Source organism: Dipodomys spectabilis, unplaced genomic scaffold, assembly GCF_019054845.1.
Source record: "Dipodomys spectabilis isolate Male_0828 unplaced genomic scaffold, ASM1905484v1 ptg000191l, whole genome shotgun sequence".
Lineage (NCBI taxonomy): Eukaryota > Metazoa > Chordata > Mammalia > Rodentia > Heteromyidae > Dipodomys > Dipodomys spectabilis.
This window is the reverse complement of record NW_024870868.1, coordinates 1,316,967-1,336,630: the sequence shown is the minus strand read 5'-3', so window position 1 is coordinate 1,336,630 and position 19,664 is coordinate 1,316,967. Positions and strand designations below refer to the sequence as shown.

The 19,664-nt window shown below is 32.6% G+C and overlaps 2 pseudogenes; one reads left to right on the top strand and one right to left on the bottom strand.

Moving 5' to 3' along the window:
* Positions 1-1,357: 1,357 nt before the first annotated feature.
* Positions 1,358-1,454, top strand: LOC122121621 (annotated as a pseudogene).
* Positions 1,455-2,132: 678 nt separating this feature from the next.
* Positions 2,133-2,851, bottom strand: LOC122121598 (annotated as a pseudogene).
* Positions 2,852-19,664: the final 16,813 nt, after the last annotated feature.

Here is a 19,664-nt window from a genome sequence, read left to right as displayed (position 1 = left end):
AAGAAATGAGAAATCGAGATGGCTGTTCAATTACTTTCATTTGGCATGTTGCATGGGCCTAGATGAGAAGACTTGCCCCTGTTATCTGATGATGCATGTAACTGGGACCAGGGATCCGAAGACCCAAGGGACCTGCAGAAGTATAATATCTTTTAGAGATCATATCAGCAAACTTTGGGTATAATGAGTAGGAATGCTTCAGAAATATGGGAAAAAACAGTTTGGGACCACGGAGTTAAAACAAAAAAAAGGCAGCAGAGTAAATCCCTAATAGATTAGAGGAAAACAACATTGTATTTTTTACATGTGAATTCAGTAAACCAAGAACACAGAAGGTAGTACAAGTTTACACTAAAGACATTGCATTGACACTTTTTATATTCTAATCAGCACATACAAATATAAAATATAGAACTATATATAATATAATAAAAAAGGGCACGTGTTTTGCATTGTTCTAATGTGGTTATGGTGTCAAAAGCAACTCTGTTTTAAATTATTATTCCCTTATCTCTACCTCAGTGTTTGGTAGAGTTAGACCTATAGCTTTGTCATTTGTAGATTTATAGCCTAGAGGCAAGAAGAAGCACTGTGATTAAAACATTACCAATTTAAGGCCTAATAACCAGGAGAAACATATGGACTTCTCCTGCAAATATGAAAATATTTGGTGATAGAAAGGCAGTCGTGTAAGTTCCTCCAGGACATTAGGTAATCATGCAAAGGGACAAATTTTCCACCTTCTTTGCGTTAGCTACTTTTGAAATGGTAGGTATAATGAACAATTATATTTTGATAAAATACCTTCTAGTCTGAACATTTCTGTCTGAAGGGTTCATCTCTCTATGATTCTTTGTAACTAATATTAGTTTTGTTCGAGTAAGACAATCTATGCTGTCAGGGTAAGATGTAATGGTTAGTCTGTTTCTAAATGGAAGAAGGATAAAGGGTAGATACACATTTGTGCCAGTAAGACCTCATTTGGGAAAATTTAAGCTTAAGAACTTTAGAAGTAGCTCTTAAGCAAGGATTACTTTGAATCCATTAGCTCCACAAATCTAACTCAGTTGTATAAATAAGTACTTGAAAAAGCCATCACCTTTGAACCTAGCTAGAAATGCTTCAAAGTATGATCAAATCTAAAATGAAAAAGAATTAAAATAGTCATTGACAAAAAATTGCAAATGTGAGCAATCGACCAAACCATATGATTTTTTCAACTATACGTAGAAATTTAGGGAAATAAGTTCAATAGCATTGTTAGGAACAATAATATTTCTTGTTACAAATATGCACCCAATGATATAAGCCTGTATAAAGGTTGCATAATTAACTACTTAAATTTAGAGGATACTACATGCTTCAGCAGCATATATACCCAAATTACAATACAGAGATTAACATGGCACTTGCACGAGGATGATATGAAAATTTGTGAAATATCCCATATTTTTTATTCTTCAGATGCAAGAAAAGAAAAACAGTAAGTAAAAAGTTGATTACAAAACTACAAGTAACAATACACGTAAATCATAGAATTTAATGTTAGTTTGACATCACTGTATTAAATCTTCACCTTAGAAAGGTCTTCACATAGCATAACCTTTACAAAACATTTAAAATTAGACAACATTTTCATTTTATCTCAAAGAAATAAAATACTATAAGGACCTAGGGAAAAAAGGGAATTTTAAACTGTTTCAATATTGAATGCAATCTGAAAGGACACATTTATTAATGTACCTATATTATAAAATGATGTAGAATTCAAAGTATTATATAGAATATAGAATATTATATAGAATATATAGAATATAGAATATTTTAAAATATACTTTTTCAGACAAGCACCAGAAATATCTTTAGTTTCTGTACTACTTATTTCAACAGATAAGTTAAAAATATTTCTGATTAAAAAAAATCACAAACTCTGTAGAAATCATTATAGATATATACAAACAACTCTTGAATATATTTTGGCATCAAAATCAGGCAATTCCCGTGGAAGAGTACCATTGAACCCATGAATTTTTACAGTAAGTTATTGTTATTACTTTGTATTGTGAAAATATTTTGTATGGACACAAAGGATGAGCTGGCATTTTTTAAATTTCAGAAACTTAAGCAAACCATTATGACTTAAGAGAACAATTTGTATAGCCTTCCACAACTTGGAAAAGGTAGTGATACATACTTAGTCTTTTGACAATATCAAATGCCATTTCTTCCAAGTTGTTCTTCAGACCTGGTTTTATATAATGGTTCAAGAGAAGGAGATCCAGAGTATCTTTGGTATCTCTGTTCCCAGCAGCAAATGCAAAGGAATCAAGAGGCTTTTTGCTTGGGCATTCTTATCTGCATCATGATGAAGTCATAAAGAAGACTCTCTGGTATTATTCCACTTAAAAGCACTGTGCATGGGTGTCCAGCCATCCACACTTACTGTAGGAATATCTGCCGCTTGTGCCACCAACTCACGGACAATGTGTAAATGTACATTGTAGGCTTCCCGATGAAGAGGGGTATGCTCATCGTCATCCCTAGTATTCACATGAGTGGCCTTTTTGGAAAGTATTCTCTGCTCTGTAGTAAGTAGATTATTTTCAGCAGCCCAAAGAAGAAATTTGCTTGGATCCTTTTCCAATTTTTTCATGCAATTGATACCATTCCTCACTTTTTCATCTTGTTCCTCGTCTTCATCAGAATTGTCGAACAAGACACGTTGAGTACCAGTGAGAATGAGGTGTCCATGTTTTTACAATAGTTCAAGTTGGTTGAACTGGTCAGAAAAATCCGGTGAATTTTCTGCATCTGTTTTATTTTAACCATGATTTATTTTCTCTTTTTCCATTTTTACTAATCTAAATTATTCTAACTGGACAGTAGAGAGAGCAGAGGAAAGATGTTCCTTTGTATTCAAAGGTACAGACTGAAAATGAGGACCAGTGGTGTCTTCATGTGCAGCTTATTCTAGGAATGATAAAATATGAAATAATGTCTTCTATTTAAATGGTTTGAGAAATGGCAGAGCAGAAAGTGAAATGATGAAACCAAAAATGTTAAAGAAAATTAAATTAGGATAATTATGGAGCAGTCATATTATCTATGAGAACCATGAAAGAGAGAGAGGAAGAGACACAGAGATGTGCAATGACCTAGCTAGCCACAAAATCCATGCCTCTGATCAAGTTATAGAGCAAACAATTTTATTTTAAAAAAGATGTAAATAGAATTTACGTATTTACTTGAAGTTAGTAAATACATTTTTAGTAGCCTACACAAAGACACATAGCTTTGACCAAATTACAGGCAAGTTTCTAAATCCTTGATAATTCTAATAATAGATAATTTGAATCACACTTTTATGTCGAATGAAGGAATAGGTCTAGACTAAGAAAGCAGCTAGAAAAGGCAGGCCAATTGTATCTGTGACAAAACTTTGTGGAAAATGGTATTGAGGTTTCTTTACTGGTGATCCACTTGCACTGGAAGCGTGAATCTTAACTATTGCGTGCTGATTCTGAATTATTGTTTTGATCATTATATACTCCAAGAAGAAAAGGTGAGATTTAATTGATAGCAAAGGACTACGAATACATTTCAACTTCTCATTAAGCAACTTCAATCATCAAAGTCACATGAAGACATTAGATAGGCCTATAGTTTTAGATGAAAACAAGAGTCTTTAAACAAACAAAGAATTTAAGTAGTCATACAAAGGACTTCTATTTTACTACAGCATTATAAATTTTTTCTAATGTTGGGTAACAATAAATAGAAAGCTCTTAAAGCTCATATGTTCAATAGTGAGTTCTTTTATACTATATCATGGTATTTTGTTATGTATGGTCTTAAGAAAAATTTAAATTCCAAACTTTTATTTCTGACTGGACAATATCTCTGAACATCTTGCTTCTATACTCTGTTTTAAATTGCTAACTAAGTATGTGCATTAGATAAGTATAGAGGAAAAAGTAGAAGCCACACCAGTGGTCCATATATTTAATACAAGCTGTATCAGAAAGAGGAAATCTGAGGATTGTGGTTTGAAACCAGACCAAGCAAAAAAAAAAAAAAAGTCCATTAGATTCTGATTTAAAAGTAACCAGCAAAAACTAGAAATGGAGCTGTGTTACAAGCAGTACAATGCTAGCCTTGAGGAAACTAAAACAAAAAAAAAGAAATTTAAGGACAGAAGCAGGCCCTGAGTTCAAGTGCTAGTATTAGCACCAAACAAATGAATTAATTAATTAGTGAATTAATTAATTAAAAATAAATTAAGTATTCACATGTGGAGAGGCAGGTAAAATGTAACACCCATGGTTACTGGATTGTTTATTTTGTAATAAGGCAAATTATCATTTGTACTAATCAGTGATATTTTATTTGAACTTTTTGTACAATAAAACCTGAATTTAGCATGCATGAATTTGTGAGTGTACATGTGTACACACGTGGTATGTGTATATGTGTGCATATGCTGTTCCATTGTTGCTTGCCAATGTGGACAGGGTGAAGCTGAAGAAAGATAACTTATGTTCCAATGTTTTTATTTATCAGTGTTCTGTCATATCATTTCAGTGGAACCACTCTTCTGTACACAATATTTGTCAAATAAAAACATCATCATAATCAAAGCATTTACAACATTAAGTTAGATAAAAAAGACTGCTTTCAGCTCTTATTAGATGTTAAATAAGAAGATACAGACATAATTAGGTAGTAAATTATTGTTGTAAGATGACTGTCAGTACAAAGTATGTATTTGACCTCTTAAATTGGTTATACTTTTAAGATATACTCATGGAGTGAATTTGACTGACTTGACCAAACAGATATTATTCTCTCGTTATTTCTGTGAAATTCAAGGTTGATTTCTGTTGAAAATAACTTACTTAATAAGATCATATTTATTGTCACTAAGAGATAATCAACCCCATATTTATTATGTTTGAATATCCCATCTTAGTGACTCACAATCAGCCTTGTGTATATGCTTGTTAGATATTCCTTTCAAAAACAAACAAACAAACAAACAAAAAGCATGTGTCATCTCCAGGTTGTGAATGTATTTGAAGTCGTTTTACTTCTTTTTTTGAACTTGAAAAATATTTTAATTTCACTTAATTTATAGTCACTGGTTTATATAAAAGTCATAATGACACTATAGAAATTTTACTAATAGTAATACATAATTTTCTTTCAAGTGAAATTTTATCAATATTGAGTGGCAGTTTTGATACTGTAGGTATCTCAAATAATTCTCTTTAAAAATATTTCAATCAAGTCCAGAGTAACATGAAACTCAAAATGCTAAGACAGACAGTAGTCACAACTGAAAATGATATTCTCTTTCCTTAAAAGTGTTTACGTAAATTTTTCCTAATAAATCCAAGTGAAATACTTTTACCTATAAGACAAATATATTTTGTACATGCAAAGTTATCTTCACTAATGGCTCCTTTGTGGGAGTAACTATCGCAACTTTAACAAATAAGGCTTTTGGAATATCTTTTCCAATATAAATAACATCCCAGAGGAAGTCTTGTAATTTCTAAAAAGACTTTGAATATTTTAGTATTATTTCATTTCATTGACTATAGAGATAAACACATTTCTGAAATATATATTGTTATGATCTGAAAATGTAAGTTGGTATATAGGCTTTTTAATGCATCATTTTAAGAAAATCCAGTTTTTTTTATTGTGAAAATACTGTACAGAGGGGTTACAATTACATGGACAATATAATGAGTACATTTCTTATCAAGCATCGTAGCCTCCTCCTTTGTTTCCCCTTCCCATCCCTTCCCATCCTCCCCCGGTCCCCCACCCAATCCTTCCCGCCCCCCCCACACCAAAGTTGTAAAGTTCGTTTTCTACATAACGACTTGTACATCTCATTGTTGAAATGGGTCCACTTGTATCCCTATTTAAACGATTTGTTTTTCCCCTTCCCCTCCAAAAATTATACCGACATCAAATACAGTGAAAGCCGGGGGTATACTGTGGGGGAGGGATAAAAGACCGCCCCCCCAAAAAAAAAGAAAATCCATTTTTTATGAAACTAAATGTAATAGAATAAAAGACTGTAATGAATTTGGTAAGCTAATTATTATTATAACTTTGTTCTCTACTGAAACAGTCCTTTGAATGTAGATGATGCAGTTAAATTATTTCCTTTGTATCTGTAATTCAGTTAATTTTAGAATCTTTGTAGCTATGATTGATTTGTAGTATAAATAAAGATTTTTAAAAATGATTAGGATTAATCTTGTGTTCTGTACTTTACCCCCCAGAAAATGTGTTATTTTCAAGCGTTAAAACTTTATAATTAATTATTCAGTATCATAAGAAATTTTAAAAAATGCAGTTGTATGGATGTCTTTTTAAAACAATTGCATTCACAAGTTGCGGAGTCTTTAATTCATGCTTAGGTCTTGGTGTCTATGATTTTTAACCTCTGGTTGCTAACGTTAATAATAGGTCGGATTCATTTTTGGGTATATGAAAGGTAAAATATTTATCTGGGGCCATTTTTTATATCAGTCTTGCTTTAATAGAATTTTAAAGTACATTAAGTACATAAAGTAACATTTCTCGCAAAATGTTGGGTATAAAATGCAATCAAAATACTTATAGTGGTAAACAACTTAGGTGAGCTACAATGTGGAAATGATTGGTCCATAAGAACTGCAGTCTGTTTCCATCAAGAATTGGGCAGGTCATTCTTTCAGTAAGACTGTGTTAAATAGAGATGGGGTCCCCAGGCATTGCAGTGTTGAGTCATGGGATAAAATATTATTTCTACTATTTTGAGCTAGAAATAAAGAACGTTATAGTTTAGCAATTCCTTTCAGCAGGGAAGAATAAAGTGATTATGAACTTGGAGTTTTCATATTACTGATACCTATTTTCTAACGAAGAAAAAATGAAATATTCTTAGAGTTTACACAATAATTCTGGGAAATTTTCCTAGAATTAGTAGACTAAGTGCTGGTATTGTAGTCATAAAATAGAATGAAGTTATTTGATACAGTGGGAGATGGGCCACAGGCTAACATTACCATGCGTGCAATGTTGTACTAGTAATTCCAACTCTGAAGACTTCAATATCATCATCTGAGAAATACCAATGGAAGTAGTTCCTCATTATGGGATTATTGTGAGGATTAAATTAGATACCATAGGTAAAGTACGTGGGAAAACAATCAATAGAATTTGATACATTCTACCTGTTTTTTATCATGTGATGAATTCTAACGTTTTTATTGTAATTTTTATATTGTGTCTCTGTATGATATGCAATGTGATGTAGTGATATTAATTGAATTGGTCAAGTTTCTGTCATTAGGAGGGAAATAGCTCAAAGAACATTTCTGAGGAGGAAACTATTATATTGACTCATGGTTTAAGAGAACACAGTTTAAGATCAGATGTCTCTATTGTTTTTCATTTTAATTTTATTATCTTAAGTAGTTGTACAAAGGAATTTCCATTCAACAAATCAGTTTTTAAGTACAATCTTTACATAACTTTCCCACACCCTTCCAAACCTCACCCCACTTTAATTTTGTTCTAATTTCATACTATCTACATTGAATAATATGCCCTCACCCTCTTCTTCCATAATGCTCTTTATTGCTTCCCTATGACTTCCCCTCACATCCTCCAAGTGATAATTTCCTGGTATTCATTTTGTTGGATTAAAAGTTAAATTTTATAAGAAATTACACCTTTTAACTACTCCTCTGCAAATAGCATGCTTTGGTTAATACTGTTGTGTAAAATTGCATAAAGTTCTAGCTTCCAAATACCGACAGAACATGGGTTTTGTGTGTTTGGATCTGACTTAGTTTACTTAATGTACTTTTAGATCTATCCCTTTTTTGCAAATAATGTAACAGTCTTCATAATGGATGGGTGCAATCCAATTTTGTATATGTGCCACACTTTTTCCAACCATCCCTCCACCAAAAGGCATCTGGGCTATTTCCATAACTTGGCTATGGTGAATTGTGCAGCAGTGAACATGGATTTGAAAGTGATTTTACTGTAACATTTTGGAAGAATTCATCACTATCTTTCTGGCAGCAATCCTTTAGCCAGTTTTCCAGAATAATCATATCGCTCCCTCTATCTCCATCACAACTTTCTGTAATTCCTCAAAAATGCACTGCACCTTACATTTCTCAGTAAGCTAAAACCACACTGAGCCCATATTCTTTCAATACATTTTTATTTATTTATTTATTTTAATTTTTTATTGTGAAAATACCGTACAGAGGGGTTACAATTACATGGGCAAAGTAATGAGTAAATTTTTATCAGGCATTGTAGCCTCCTCCTTTGTTTCCTCTTCTCATCCATTCCCATCTCTTCCTCACCTCCGCCCTGCCCAGCCAAAGTTGTAAAGTTCGTTTTGCAACATTATGGCTTGTACATCTCATTGTTGCATTGGGCCCACCTGTATCCCTATTGAACGGTTTGTTTTTCCCCTCCACAAGTTATATGAACATCAAATACAATGAAAGCAGGGGGAGAGACATACAAAGCAACAAAAAATCATCTTATAAATATGTTAGAAACAATCTCAAGAAAGAAAAAAAAAACCGTCACACCTGAGGGTTGATAGTGCCTGGGCCCTATCTCTAAGCTTCTGTGCCCAAGGCTAGTTGTCTATCACTTGAACCATTGCTCCACTTCTGGTTTTTTGGATGTAATCGCATGTATTTTCAAGATTGGACTGGCTTTGAAGAGTGGTCTTCAGGTCTCATCATCCCAAGTAGCCAGCTAAGGTTATTTAGCCTCTGAATAGCTAGTTAAAATTCTTCCTGTACTCTATGCTTCACTGCAGTTTTATTTTTTTCCCTGAGGTATTCACAAGCCTAACTCATATAGATATCTAATTGCTTTAAAAAAAACTGCTACTGCTTGGCACCAGTTGCTCCAATCTCTACTCTTAACTATGTAGGAGGCTTGAGAACAGAACCAACGCCAAAAGTTTAGTGGGCTTCTTCTCAATCTATAGCTGGGTTCATTGGATCAGTTCCACCATCTTGCACTATCTGGAGGCTAAGATTGGAAGGACTGAAGAATCCAGGCCAGCCAAGGTATGAAGCTAGACAAGTTGGTGTGAACTCTGATGTCATTGATGATGGGAAGGCTAAAAGGACAGATCAGGTGCATGTTCTTGTCAAAAGGGAACCCCTATACTAAAATTAACCACTGATATGACGCCAGCCTAGCAAGAACAATACCCCAAGTTGAAATCCCCACAATTTCCCACGACCAAAATAAGTATATATATTAACATCCAAAAAGTTAATACAATCTGTTCGTTGCTCTAATGATATCTTTATCTGATTTTCATATGATGTGACAGAATAGATTCCTTACTAAATTTAAGATATTTTTAAAAACACCTAGAAAATTCTTTCTCTCTTATTAAGTGTAAACGAATGGCAAATTGCCCCATTTCTTACATATTTGAATACTACTGTAAATTCACCTTATGATTATTATAATTAGTAAGATATTCTGATTTATTACTTTACTTTGTAACAGTTTTTAATTTTTTTTCTTCTTTTCTGAAGTTGAAGCATTTAAATAATATCATCAAATCATATTCTCTGGGTACATAGGCCAGTTATTTACAAAGTATTTTACCAATGGCTTCAATGAATTCTTAATTGTTATGTTATTTCGTTTATTTTTAATTTCAATTTAATTTTATTGTAAAAGTAATGTGCAGAGGAGTTACAATGAAATAAGTATGATAATGAGTACATTTCTTATGGAAGGAACATTGTAATCCCCTCCATCGATTTTTACTTATATATATTTGGCGTATTGTGTTTTCAAAATGTGAAAAATATGACTGACTATCAAATATATAGAAAATTAACCCTCAAAAATCAATGGCTTTTCTGTATGCCAAAAATGAGGAAAGTGTGACTGAAATTAGGAAAGCAACTCCATTTGTAATAGCCCCACAAAAAATAAAATACCTAGGAATTAACTTAACCAAAGAAGAGAAGGACCTCTATGACGAAAACTTTAAAATCTTGAAAAAGGAAATCAAAACAGAACTTAGAAAATGGCAAAACCTTCCATGCTCCTGGATTGGAAAGATTAACATCGTGAAAATGGCAATACTTCCCAAGGCTATCTACAAATTCAATGCAATACCTATCAAAATTCCAACCTCATTCTTCAAGGAAATAGAAGAGGCAATCTAAAAATTCATATGGAACAATAAAAGACCCCGAATAGCAAAAACGCTCCTCAATGGAAAGAACACTGCTGGAGGAATATCAATACCAAATTTCAAACTCTACTATAAAACCATAGTAATCAAAACAGCTTGGTACTAGCATAAGAACATACCTCAGGACCAATGGAATAGAATTGAAAATCAAGAAATGAACCAACAGACCTATAGCCATCAAATCTTCGATAAGGGAGCTAAAACAATAGAATGGAAGAAAGACAGCCTCTTCAGTAAATGGTGCTGGCAAAATTGGTTAACTGCTTGTAGAAAACTAAAGCTAGATCCTTATATATCACCCTGCACCAGAATCAACTCCAAATGGATCAAAGACCTCGAAGTCAAAGCAGACACTCTGAAAACATTACAGGATGGAATAGGAGAAACCCTAGGTCTCCTTGGCGCAGGCCGAAATTTTCAGAATAGAGACCTGGAAGCACAACAAATCAAAGAAAGGTTGGACAAATGGGATTGCATGAAGTTGCAGAGTTTCTGCATGGCAAAGATCATAGCTAGCAAGATCAATAGAAAGCCCACGGATTGAGAGAAGATCTTCATTAGCCATACAACAGACAAGGGTCTCATATCTAAAATATTCTTGGAACTCAAATAATTAATTCCCTCAACAACAAATCCTCAAAGAAACAACTGCCCAATAAATAAGTGGGCTAAAGACTTGAAGAGAAACTTCTCTGAAGAAGAAAAAGGATGGCCAATAGACACAAGAAGAAATGCTCAACCTCCCTAGCCATAAAAGAAATGCAAATCAAAACAACATTGAGATACCACCTCACCCCAGTTAGAATGGCTATAATCAAGAACTCTAACCACAACAGATGCTGGAGGGGAGGTGGACAGAAGGGAACTATACTTCATTGTTGGTGGGAATGTAAACTTGTTCAACCACTTTGGAAAGCAGTATGGAGGTTCCTCAAAAGACTTCACATAGAGCTCCCCTATGACCCAGCAATCCCACTTTTGGGCATTTACCCAAATGTTTACAAACAAGACCACACTAAAGCTACCAGCACAGCTATGTTTATTGTAGCATTATTTACCATAGCTAAGATATGGAACCAACCCAGATGCCCCTCAGTACATGAATGGATCAAGAAAATGTGGTATATATACTCAATGGAATTCTATGCCTCCATCAGAAAGAATGACATTGCCCCATTTGTTAGGAAATGGAAAATCTTGGAAAAAATTATATTAAGTGAAGTTAGCCAGGCCCAAAGAAACATAGGTCCCATGGTTTCCCTTATTTGCAATATCTATTATATGAATGAGTCAACTGGAAAAGGTCAGATAATGTGATGTTAGGAAAATGAACCCTTAGATATGTATTTTAAAGCTTTTTTATTTCACGCACTTGTTTCTAACGCATTTATAACATTATCTCTTTGTTGCTTTGTATGTCCCTCCCCCACAGTATAACCCCTGCTTTCACTATATTTTATGTTAGTATAACTTGTGGGGGAGATGGGGAAAAACAAGTCATTTAAGGATACAGGTGGACCTGTTGCAACAATGAGAAGTACAAGTTGTAATGTCCAAAACGAGCTTTACAATGTTGGTGAAGGGGGCGGGGGGGAGTAAGGGGAAAGATTGGGGGGGGGGGGAGGCTGGGAAGGGATGTGAAGAGTAAACAAAGGAGGAGGCTGCAATGCTTGATAAGAAATATACGCATTATCTTGCCCATGTAATTGTAACCCCTCTGTACTGTATGTTCACAAAAATATAAAATTAAATTAAATTTTAAAAAAACATATAGATATCGCTATAGAATATTGGTTCACTTGCTCACTAAATTCGTGTGTAAATTCAAGGAATACAGGTCAGTCAGACTAATCTCGTAAAATGGTTTAGCTTGAGCCCTCATTCTAGATTTTAATCTTATTACCATGCATAGTAGTGAAGACAACATAGCTATTCTATAAGAACAGACACATAGAAGAATGTAACAGAATTGTCAAAAAAATTGTATTGTCAATAGATTTGTCAATATTGTCAATAGAATTTGAAAAGGATGTCATGAGCTTATGAAATAAAAATAAAAATTGGATGTACTGGCACTATTGCCTCTCTAGATTTAAAAAATGATCTTAGCCTAATATTTCAATCCTTATACAAAATTTAAAATAAAAAATGATTATCAAAAATGTGAGATGTGAAAACTTATAAAAATAAATGTAAACATTAATGACATTGCACCAGTAAAGCTTTCTAAAAATTTGACATTGAAAGCATTAGTGGCAAAAAAAAGCAAGACTAAACAGGATAATATCAACTGATAACCTTTCATAATTCAGAGGAGACTATAACAGAAGTGAAAACATATCCAACAGAGAGAGGGCACATATCTGTTAATACTACAATGTTAATACTACAATGATCCTGAGTCTTAAGTATTTTTGTATCTTCTAAATCTATATACAATTTTTCCTGAATAGGATATTTCTTTAAAGAACATATGTAAATTAATAGTCAATAGGAGGAGCATTAAATTCCTCTTTAGTATATAAGAAAAAAGAAAAAGAAAATTCACTAGTATTACCATAATATAAAAATACCACACAAAATATAGTAATGAATTTGTGGAGAAATTTATATCCCCCACATAGCGGATCAATTTGTATAATACTGCAATCATTTCAATAAGCAACTTTTCAAGTCTTCAAAAGGTCAAAGAGAATTGTATATGATCTAGACATTACACTTCTAGGTATGTAGAAGTAAAATACTTGTTTGGACAGGAAATGTAGTTCATTGACAGTGCAGTTGAATAGTATGTGTGAGACCCTGGAAATAAAACCCCAAAAATAAATTTTAAAAAGACACACTGGATAAATTCCTGTAAGTGAATTTATATCTACTTTAATGTCTGTTCTAAATTTTACAGAATTTCTATTTGAAGAAATGCAAGTTTGTTAAATTTAGGCTTGGAAAATCTATGAAGGTACAATTCACTTCCAAAGCACTAAAATATATACAATAAAAGGAGATATGGGAAGGAAATGGGAAGGGGAAACATCAAGGAGGCAACAATGCTTGATAAGAAATGTACTCATTATCTTACCCATGTAATTGTAACTTCTCTGTACGATATTCTCACAATAAAAATAAAAGAACAGCAACAAAAATAAAAAATAAAATAAAATAAAAAAATAAAAAGGAGATAATATATTGCATGTGAATTACATGTTAACAAGGAAAAAAAAGGTATTGTTAAATATTCTTCACACAAAATGCAGTATATCAAAAAAGATGTTTTCGATGTTGGCTAAAAACTCTTTGTAAATGACAGCTTTTAGAACAAAGATGTGATTAGTGTTCATTTTGAGTTTATACAGAGATAATTCAATCAAAATGTGTCTGTGATACCTGGAGTACCTAGGAATAATGTTTCACTTATAAGTAATTGATAACCTTTTCTAGAAGAAACATTAACAAATGACAGAAGACACAAATCTGTGCATCTGAATTTATGAAAGCCATACGTTTCATGCTCAATCCAATTGCTTTTCTCTACGTTGCTAGGAAAAAAAAATGTATTCTCAAGATTACAGCCAATAGCAATGAAAAGAAACAAAATACACAATAATCTTGATTTATTTGTGAAAATAACAAATGAAATAAAACAATTTTACTTAAGGGACTCCAATATTAGTATATATGAAGGTGTTCCTAAATGCCAACTTCCATGGAATTTTTGGAATTTTAATTTCTATAAACATCATAAAACTAGAATAAGAAAACAAATTTAGTGTTGGAGCGAACCACCTGGAATAATTTTATTAATTGTTTTGAAATTACAAAATAATTGATACCATTAAAGAAAATGATCTTTCTTTTGGAAATCAGTTAAAAATTTGTATCACTTGTTATAATTCAAATACCAATCCAGAGTAATTTTATGTAATCATTACAAATATCATTTTATTACTATCATAAAATAGAATAAAAGCCACTCTCAATATATTACCTACCTATCATTATTCTTAATTCCTAATGACTACTTCAATATTTTAGACAATCTAAATAGTCATGTCTTTAACATATACATAAATATTCTATGCTTTTTACTTAACATTTTCCAGGGGCATGTATTCATGTTCCTAAGAAATGTTCACAGCAGTTAAAAGATGCTTTTGTGAAGTTAATGGGATACATTGTGTTGTTGTTGTTTGCAAGGACTGGAAATAGTTCGTAAGCCTTTTATGCTCAAAGAGAGCACTCTACCACTTGAGGCATAGAGCTAATTCCTGTTTTTAGTGGTTAATTGGAGATAAGACTCTAACAAGTACTTTTATGCCTGGGCTAGTTTTGAATACAATTCAAAGATCTTAACATCCAGAATAGCTAGAATTATAGGTGTCAGTCACTGGCACTTGATTTGCTGTATATATATATGAAGGCAGACAACCTCTAAAATATTATGCTACTCTTTTTGACCTTTTTAATTTTAGAGGTATTCAGTTTATTTTTCTAAAAGTTTCCTAGAAAAAAGTAATTAAAATTTCAATAGAACTTCAAGGGAATTTTAGAGATACACATGATATTTTAGTAACATGTACAGTATATTTCTTGAAAAAATTCTGTTCAAAAAATATTTGTGTGTAATGACAGGGAGAGGGGAAGTTAATTTGTACGGGTTAGGAAATTGCAATGCTTCAAAATTCTATTCAAAAATTTGTTGTAAGAATATAGTCAAGCTACCTGATATGGTATATTTTTTTGTTTATTTGTTCAAAATTTTAGAACATAGTCAAGATACCTGATATGGTATAGTTTTTTGTTTATTTGTTCAAAATTTTAATATGGATACATGCCCAGTGGTAACATTAAAATTATTAATCATATGACAAATAATAGCAAAACCATAAACATATATCAAACTTTCAATAACTAACACTAATGATGCTAATAATAATTCTGATGAAGATGATGATGAATACAGGGTACCCTCATAATGACAATGTTGTGATTGAAAAGGAAAAACTTTAGACATCTTTGAAACTAGATTCCCCACATTGAATACAGGGTAACTGTATGTAATATAGTTACATACAATAAGAATCACAAGAGGGCAGTTTCGGTATCAAGAAATACAATCACATAAACTGGTAGAGATAGTAAACCTTAAGGTTCTCATGTAGTCTTTCTAATGTATACTCACTTTTCCTGGTGGTATTGTTTACTTATAAATAAAATTATTTATTTCCACATTTTGATGGACTAAGATGTAATTTTCACCTTAGTGTGATTAGTTCAAATAACATTTTCATATTGATACTATTCAAGAACCAAAGTTTTCCAATGATATATTAAGAGTATGTTCTTCAATACTGCTGTAAACATATGATAGAATTTACATAATACCACTTACATATCTATAGTTGCCTTAAAAGGACACAGGCCTTAGAGAAAGGAGATAAATTAATTTTTATGTCTCCGAAAACAATTTGTGAATTTATACCAACAAACTGAATTTGATTCTTTCCTTATTTGTAAGCTAAGGTGGAAAATGTAAGGACTCTACTTTTCTTTTTTCTTGCTCTAGAAGTCAACAAATATATTCTTCAATATTTCTGGTAGATTACATCCATTTACAGATGAGAAATATAAGGTCAACAGTCAATGTAGTGAGTAAATAATGACACTAGAATTTGTGTGAGAGAGGAAGTGGTGCTGTAGCTCAAGTGTTAGAGAGCTTGACTTGAGCAGAAGAACTGGGGAACAGTGCTCAGGCCCAGAGTTCAAGGCCCACGACCGACAGAAAAAAAAAGAATTTGTGTCTGAGCTCTTCGCTCTGTGTGCTTACAAAGAGAGTAATTTAGTGATGAAGAGGATCAATATGAAAAGACTATGATGAAAAAAAGCATACTTTTTGTAAATGGTTGTTTTAGGACAAGGTGACCAGTGATGAGTACATGAAACAGGCTGTTTCAGGGCATAAATAGCAATATATAGAAATCATATTAGTGACAGAAACTGAGAAAATCTTCACCATTCATCTAATCGAATGGGTGGTAGTAGAAGGGTAAAAGAAATCTAAAGTGTTCTACATCTCTGGCCAGACAACTGTGTTAGTGATATTCTTGGTGATAAGGACTACAAGTGGTAATGGAGGATTTAGGTGAAAAAAAACTCTGATAGTTCTAAAGTTTATATTAAACAGATGCAGAGGTAGGTCTGTTTAGGCATCACCAAAATATACACGACCATGAGTATGCAAAATAATAATAAAATTAGGGAGACATTATTAAAGGGAAGAGGAAAAGGAAAGTTCTGACACAAGTGTGAGCAATGTGAGAACCAGTGTCGACAAGATAGGAAGAAAGAGATAAGGAAACAAGAAAGTAACAAAAAACAGATTTAAAGAAGTAAACAAAGGAAAGAATTTGCAGGAAGAAAAGGTCAAAACTGTTACAGAGATATTGAAGGAAATATGCTATTTAGATATGAAAACTAAAGGACATAGACAAGTTCAATAAGAACAGTGTTTTAGTGAACTGGTAGACATGAAACTCATATTGATAAAATTTTGAGAAATGAATGTGAAGCCATAAAATTCTCGATCCATGAATTCAACAGATCCTGTTGATTTTAAATGTTGGAAACAAATGCTTTTATCTTGACCTGAGGAGAATTATATAGATATAACTTTCATGAACTTTCCTTAGAGGTATTCTGTGAATATTTTTGAAGACTTTGTTTAGCCAGGAGATTATAGGTTGAACTACAGAACAGACAAAACTAATTTGTCCTATAGTTAAAATGAGCAACCATTTTATCCACATCAGTTTGGGATTTCATTGAAATATCTTTAAATAAGTTTTGGTATCTTATCAGCCTATTCATTATATATGTAGTACAAGTAACACCAAGTATTAGATTGAACATACAGCTTTACTGATGTTACTAAAGACTCCACGAATTGATTCTTCTTTATAATAGAAATGCCTCAATAAGCATTGACACATCATAACTGCCATATACTCTAAGTCTAGTTCTTGTTAGGGATATCTCCATGCTGAAGTAACCCTTTCAGTCAACCTTTCATAAATTCTTATATGTAGGAAGTGCTCTTATAAACATCAAGATTTTATCGAATGGAATTTCTCAGTCATTACCCTCAGTACTAGGATTAAATGCCTAAAAAGATAAGACATTTTTCTTTAATAACTTTCTTTCATTTTCACATACATATTTGCAAGTAGGGAAGGATTCTGATGTAACAATAATACAGTGGTGACTTGTAATAACACAATATCTAGGATCTAGTGTTAATTCGGATACTTACTAATCAGCTCCAAATTTTGTGGATATTTATATTTCTCCTCTGTAAACTAATGAGCTCTAAGAAAATGTCCCTAAGGAGCCTTGCAATTCCAACATCACTGTTTGTCTCAAAATGCTTTAAATTCTACATCCTTTAATGTGGGCATAGGGTTATACTCTCGAACTTTTCTCCGCAGAGAGTGTGTACTACCCTATTGCTTAACATGGCAAAAGTACCTTCATACATAGACTGGACGTGTGCAAATAAGAAGTGGTAGTTGAACAATGTTATGAGCAGTTTGTACAGATGAAATGGAAATAGAGCAACTATGAACTCAAAAAGAATGTGCAAAAAAGACAGAGGCCCAAAGTAGAATGTGCCAAAAGGAAATGCTGAAGTTTATAAGTCTTCATATATTTTGGAGAAAAAGCCAAGTAAACATTCTGCATGTACCTACATTAAGTGAGCGGTATTATATTGGTCTCTCATTTACTTGGAAGTTATATATTATGTCTTTTTATACTTTAACTGGGGACAATGATCTGCTGTCAGTTATTTTCTTCTCCCCTTCTTTTGTACTTCCACTTACATAAGTTTTATATAAAAAGACATACTTGAGCTTGCATATTTAAATTCTTCAAAATTATCTGAAATACATCATACTTCTGGCAGCCTCCAATATCTTTCTCAAGTGAATATTTTGTCACTACCATTTTATCCTATATGATAATGGATATCTTCCTGCCTAATTCAGTGCAAGATATACATTAGAATCATCCAGATATCTCGACATTTGGACGATGATAAAATCCTATCTTACTTAGAAATCATGATTTTAGAATATCGGGTGAAGTGGCATCTGTCATTTTGAATGACCATAAGTGATACTTACATGCAATCATGTTTAAACCAATATTCCACTCAGTAGATGGACGAATAGACAAAATGATATATATGCATATATATGTACACACACACACACACACACACACACACACACACACACACACACACACACAAACGGTGGAATTCTATGCTTCCAATTCATAAGGAAATGGAAAGACTTTGAAAAATCCTACTAAGTAAAATAAGCAAGACACAAAGAAACAAATTCCGTGGTTTCCCTCATTTATAATAACTAGGAAATATATAGGATAGTCATAGCAGATGAGGAGAATTCCTCAATAGCTATGTATATATGACCATATAAAATGATGCTGAGCAAAATAAACTCCTAGATATGGAAAGAGAGGTTTTTCTTTGTGGTTGGTGTTTTTAATGTTCTATGTTATTTCTTTTTTTTTTCTTTTCTGTTTTCCCCTACTGTATTTGATTTCAGTATCCTGCGTATTTTATATACATTTATCTTAATTTGTCAAGGGATGAGGAACAATAAAACTGTGCGATAATGGACAAAGGGCAAACTAATGCAATGGCAATGCTCACAAGACAACAGGTTGTAAATTTTTTGGTTTGTTTTGAGACGAAATTATACTACCTGGTTCAGGGAAGGTATCTCTATATAATTCCACTCTCTAATATCCTGTCTTAGTCTGAGTGCTAGAATTCTAGGCTTGTATAACATTGTCTTGCCCAAGTTGTTTGGTTTATTTAATCTAGATACAGACTAACAATTCTGAACTTCTCTGATAATATTTTCCACTAAACTGATGGCTCCGACTGTTTATGTACTATTTTCAAAGATGTACTAATATTTGACACAGGATATGAACATTTTCACATACACTTGTAGGAGTCTCTGATTCATTCCTCCATGGATTGATCCCTTTAATAATGATTACTTGACTTTCTTACTATCTGGTACCTATCTATGTAATATTCTCAAGCTTTTTTGAAGAAAGTTCACGTTAGGACTTTCTAATATTAAAAATGATTACTTGTTTTTACTCTTACTCAGGACACATTTTCTACTATTTTCTAACTTTTCTATACATTCTGAGAGTTGTTTCATATGTGTGTTTGCACACTTCAGTTCCTCTGTGTGTATGTGCATGGTTGTATGTATGTATGCGAAAACCTCAAGCTCTTATTCAGCAATCTGGCTCATAAATAGTATCCATCACTTGAGCTATTCCAATTCAGCTTTTG